This window comes from Ananas comosus, linkage group 11 (genome assembly GCF_001540865.1).
Source record: "Ananas comosus cultivar F153 linkage group 11, ASM154086v1, whole genome shotgun sequence".
Lineage (NCBI taxonomy): Eukaryota > Viridiplantae > Streptophyta > Magnoliopsida > Poales > Bromeliaceae > Ananas > Ananas comosus.
In genome coordinates, this window is record NC_033631.1 from 4,865,575 (window position 1) to 4,871,574 (window position 6,000).

Here is a 6,000-nt window from a genome sequence, read left to right on the forward strand (position 1 = left end):
GTCTCTTTTATCGCTTTGGTTTTAGACGCCTTATATGTTTTAGACGTATGGCGGGTCTGGACACGCGTCGGGCGGGCTTCCGCTGGGTCTCGGGGCGTGACAAATGAGCCGCCTACCTCGTGGTCATTTCGCATTGGGAGAAAGGGGTGTGACTGCTCATTCGGACGCCTCCATACGTTAAGCCTTATCCCTTTCGCTTCTTCACAGTGTTGTCTTGCCTCGACTTGCATCCTCTGCTGCCGATGTTTTTGGGTTTTTGTTAGCATCGGCCCCTGCCACCTGGCCGATGGTTTGACTTCAACTTTGTGCCATTCATCCACTGGCACATTTGCCGGTCCTTTTACCGTTCTCAAATGATTTTTCAAAATTTCTCTTCTCTCCCAAGGCCTCGGCCAAGGCTGAATGCCGAGCTCATTCACTAGTCTCCGACCCAAGAACTCAATGTCTCCTTCGGTCAGTCCATCAAATTCGGGTTCTGGTCTCGGCCTGGCTTGATGTTGCCAGTGCGGCCGATATCCAGGGAACCTTTGCTTAGAGCCGAATGGCCTATCCTGATAGCCCCATCGGCCTTGACGCTCGCCACGTCTGTTGTTGTAATAATCATGCAGAATTTTCTGCATCAACACGTCTTGCTTGCGTTGAACCGAGTCGACTTCCGGTTCAGTCTCGTTGGAGGCTTCGTCTGAGCCGTCCTCTTCTTGATCATCTCCTTTCGGGATATGCTCCCACTCCTCAGGGAATGCCATCAATTCATTCCACTCGTTGCTTCTCTTCTTATCGTTGATTATGGCTTCCCAATCTTTTTTTGTCATTTCGGCTTTGCACCTTATGCAAAACCGAAGATTTCTTTTCGCATGGGCGATGTCATCCATGGTCATTCTGGCCGCAATCGCCTTTCCTCTAGCGTCCATCGCTTTGTCCTGTAAAGAAAGCATATTTTTATCAACTTCTTTACTTTTAACTTGCTGGTCGGCTAAAATGAGCCAACCCTCTTCTATTTCTTCTTGAATTCGCCTGTTGGCGGTAGCCTTTCCTTTTCCCCTCATGTTCACCACGTTAACCTGTGGTGGAAAAGGGTTCTTATCAATTTCCATATTTTTACTTTCTTGGTCGGCAAAAATAAGCCGACCTTCATTAATTTCTTTTTGTATCTGCCTCTTGAAGGCAGTGCATTCGCTAGTTTTATGGCTCCACGAGTGGTGCCACTTGCAATATCTTCTACGTTTTAATTCTTCCACAGGGGGCATAGTTTGGTCCTCCTGTAGTTTAATTCGTCCATCCCTTAGCAACCTATCAAAAATAAGATCGGTCTTTGATATATCGAACGAATAGTTAAATGCAGACACATGTGCCTTAGCCTCGCTTGATCTGGCGGGCTTTAACAAAGCACATTTTTACGGTTGACTATTTCTCACCATCTCGGCAGCACATATTTCGGCATCATCAGCCAAATCTTTTGCCTCTTCCGATGAATTCGGTTCTTCATGAGCCGAAGACCCTTCAAAGAAGGAAATATTTTTCTCCTTCCCTTTGTTCCAGTCTTTATTTCGGCTCCATCCAGGCCGATCCTCATTATTCCCTTTTCGAAACTGCTCGTATTGAGCAACTCGAAGTCCCAAATCAAAAAGATTTGGAAAGAATTTATCCTCAAAATGATCTTTAATTTTAAAATGCATGCCGTTGAATGCCATTTTAGCAAATTCCGATTCCGGCATTCTTATGAAACAACGGCTTCGAGCTGTTTTGAATCGGTTCAAATATTCATCAACGATTCTCCTGTTCTTTGTCTGAATTGAGCAAAATCCGCAACTGATAATTTTGGCTCTATTCTATAAAACTGTTCATGGAATTTACTCTCTAATTCGTTCCAGTCTCGGACGGAATTAGCTGGTAAACTTGTGTACCAAGTGAAAGCCGTCTTGATTAATGAGGTATTAAATAACCTCAACTTTAAAAACGGATCTGCAGCAGCCTCACAGCATTGAGCTGTAAACCGCGCGACGTGCTTGACCGTATTTTCGGTCTCGTCGCCGTAAAACTTGTCAAACTTCGGCATCTTCCAATTTGCCGGATATGGGTGTTCTGCATCTATATTTGCAGGAAATGGTGATCTGAATACGGGCCGCATTGCCGGCCTTGCGCCTACTCCGGAGGTATTCCGGATGGCTTCCTCTATCTGCGCATAAATCTCCTTATTAATCTCCTGTAAAGGGACTTGCGCTGGTGCTGAGTTCGGTGGTTGTGGTACACCGAGATTTTGTACCAAGGGATTAACCCCTTGTGCCATTGGAGCCTGCCCCCTAGCCCCTACATTTTGGGGCTGATACGCTGCTACTGGTGGAGGCGGAGATAACCCCCAAGCTACTTCTGGCTGTTGACCGACATTAACGACAACCGGTCTATAAGCTGCTTGATATGATGTGTCACGCCCTGCCCCGAAACCACTACCAGTTTGGCGCGATTCGGCCGCGGCGACAGACCGCCGAACGGACAGCACCTCCCCTGCCCGCCCAAGGCTCAACCACAAGAATGTGTACAAGAATTACCCAGGACTTTAAATTCTAAAACAACACATTCAACACGGGCACGAACAGTGCCGACGACAAGAAGAGCAAGAAGTCCACAAGATATACGAGTGAAATAAAGAGAGTACTTTACTAACTATTACAATAGTTACATTCATTACATCATTTTTCATCCAAAATACATAGCTCTCCAAATCCTCACCTACAATGCATCTCTCTCTATACATAGGTGACTAATGCAAAAAGGAAAGCTACTATACTACCACGGTCTCACTGGTCGGGCGCGACGCCCTTGCCGCGGTCCTCTCTCTGCAGCCCTGAACCTACCACTGGAAATAGAGTGGGGTGAGAACTATCTTCCATAGTTCCCAGTGGGCTCGGCCGCCGACTCTGCCGATCTCCCCACTAGGTCCAAGTGGGCACAAGTAACAACGGATAGATAGATAGATATGTATCTGAAAACTGTAAATGCGATAGTAGGAAAAACTATGCTACTATGCCCATAATCATGAATATGAATGCATGCATCATATAATAAAGGTTTGCTACTATGCTAACAAATTCGATCCATGTTCGAATAGTAATGTTCACTGACATTTATAAACCTTTAACATTTTTCATTTACCCAATCTGTGGCGAGGCCCTAGGGCTCGCCCATGACTCACCTTTCAATCCCAAAATGGGGAGGGGGCTCCAAGTGCACCCAACTCCGGGACCGTCTGCGGACCTCCATGTTGTCCGGACCTCCAAGTGGTCCTAGTCGCGCGACACTCCGGAGTACTCGACGACAATCCCCTCCATGTGGGGATTGGATGGCTATACCATCCTAAACGCAGACTATGAGCTAGATCTATCCTCTCCAAGTGAGGACACTCTACAACTAGAGTCAATACCCAATCGAATCCTCTCCAAGTGAGGATGCTCTACAACTAGAGTCAATGTCTCAATAACTCATCAACAACCTCTCCATGTGAGGGTACTTAGGTTTACTAAGTTCTTTATCCACAAGGCATTTTCTAAGGGATCCACCTATCCCTGGATCCACCGACCTCTAGTGTTATTTACACTACATTAATGCCACTCGTTATCATTCAATGTTTGGATGCCACTCGTTTGTTCTTTAACAATAACATTACTTTCTATGTCATCAATCCCCCATCGGGTTCATCTCTATCTCTAGCATCATAGGATCCACGTTCCGACCCAATCCTCACCTATCTAGTTACCAAGCGTTCCAAGTACACTAGGTTATCATTTAGAAAGCGCGAGGAATGGTACTACTATGCAATCCTACAATGCAATATGAAGAGATGAGGTTAAAATGCAATCTAAGACATAGAAAGGAGTTCGAAAGTTTCGGATGACACCCCCCACCTTTTTTATCGATGTAGAGGCTTTGGAAATTCTTCTCGGCGAGCTTCGCAAAAAGGCTTTAGCCTTCCTCGCCCGAATCAACACTAGCCCGGCCCGATTTTGCCGAGAACTTCACGTCGGTTCGCCGAATGCCAAAATCGACTTCGCCCCCTCATGAGCAAAAGCCCCAATTTTGTGCCCTAGCTCCAATACATATATCAAACCTAGGGTTTGATCTCATTGAGAAGCAAAAGTAGCTTCAATATACTCTAAAGAGTTCATCTAAACCATTCCTAGCTCATTCCAAACCCTAGTTTGGATTTCACCATGAGAGGGGTCAAGCTCTCCTTCAAGCTTTACCTCCAACACCTAACCCATGGTCTTGATCTCAAAAGAAGCAAAAAGAAAGCTTCAAGGACTTTAAATACTCCATTAAAACAATCTCTAGGTTAATCCAAACCCTAGTTTGGAATTTAGCATGAGAAGGGGCAAAGCTTACCTCTAAACTTGCTCCTTTTCCAAGCTAGAGAAGGAGAGGAGATGTTTTCTTCACTTCCTCTTCTTCTTCTCCTTTTTCTTCTCCTTCTTTTCCTTCCTTTCCTTGTCTTCTTCTTCTCCTTCTTTGTCTTCTAGAGAGAGAAAGAGAGGAGAGAGTGTGAGAGGGAGTGGAATGAGAGAAAAGCCCTCATGTCCCTCCTACATAATCATTGGGCTGCAAAAATGCTAATAAACCCCTCAACTTTCACTCTTTCACACAGCCTGGACTGGGCTGTTCGCGCAGGCGGGGACCGATCTCTCCTTCAGGGACCGGTTCCGGAACGTCGTCCCAGCGCAGCCAGAGCTGCTGCGCGCAGTGCAACCGGTCTCTCCTTGGGGGACCGGTCTCTCAGGCAGGGACCGATTCCCGAGAGCTAATTTCTCAGGATTTAGCCGATTTTTCGGCTGTCTCATATCATACGTGTTCGGGGACTGGTCTCTCCCACCAGGGACCGGTCCCCGAGAGCTCAAAATCTGCAGTTTTGCAGATTTGATTTCATAGCTCTCGAAAACCTCCCGTAACTCACTTTTACTCATTTTAACACCTTCGGACTTTCCGAAGTGTACCATCCTCGCACTTTGGTCAATTTGACTAAAGTTCGACATTTTTATTTTCCGAATTTTCGGTATATTACATTCTCCACCCCTTAAAATAATTTCGTCCGCGAAATTACGCATACCTTAACTCGTCGATTCAAATAGATGCGGATACTCTCTCCGCATGGTTTCTTCGAGCTCCCAAGTGGCTTCTCGCGCCGCGTGGTTGCTCCACTGGACCTTCACATAAGGGATTTTGCGACTCCGTAACTTCCTAACCTCCTTATCGAGGATGCACACGGGGTACTCCTCATAGGACATGTCTTCACGTAGCTCCACGGGCTCATATTCCAATACATGTGTCGCGTTTCGGATATACTTTCGAAGATTCGACACATGAAACACATTGTGAACTCCCGCGAGTCTCGGTGGTAGTGCGAGCTTGTACGCCACCGCACCCACACGCTCCAATATCTCAAACGGTCCGACATATCGGGGACTTAGCTTCCCGCGGACCCCAAAACGCTTTAATCCTCGCATCGGTGATACTCTCAAGAATACACGGTCTCCAACCGCAAATACCAAATCCTTTCTTCGCTTGTCGGCATAACTCTTTTGCCGAGATTGCGCCATCGCTAACCGTTGACGGGCAAGGCGAACTTTCTCTTCCGCCTCTCGCACTACATCCGGGCCAAGAGCTGTTCTCTCGCCCACGTCGCTCCAATGGATAGGAGAACGACACTTTCGACCATATAGTGCGTCAAACGGCGCCATCGCTATGCTTTCTTGATAACTGTTATTATAGGCGAACTCCGCCATCGGCAAGAAATCATGCCATCCCCCTTTGTAATCTAACACACACGCTTGAAGCAAATCCTCAAGGATTTGTATTGTCCGTTCTCACTGCCCATCACTTTGAGGATGAAACACTGTACTGAAGTCGAGCCGTGTGCCTAGCGCGTCTTGCAAACTCTTCCAAAAGTGGGATGTGAACCTGGGGTCGCGATCCGACACGATCGACACTGGAACCCCATGAAGTCTCACAATC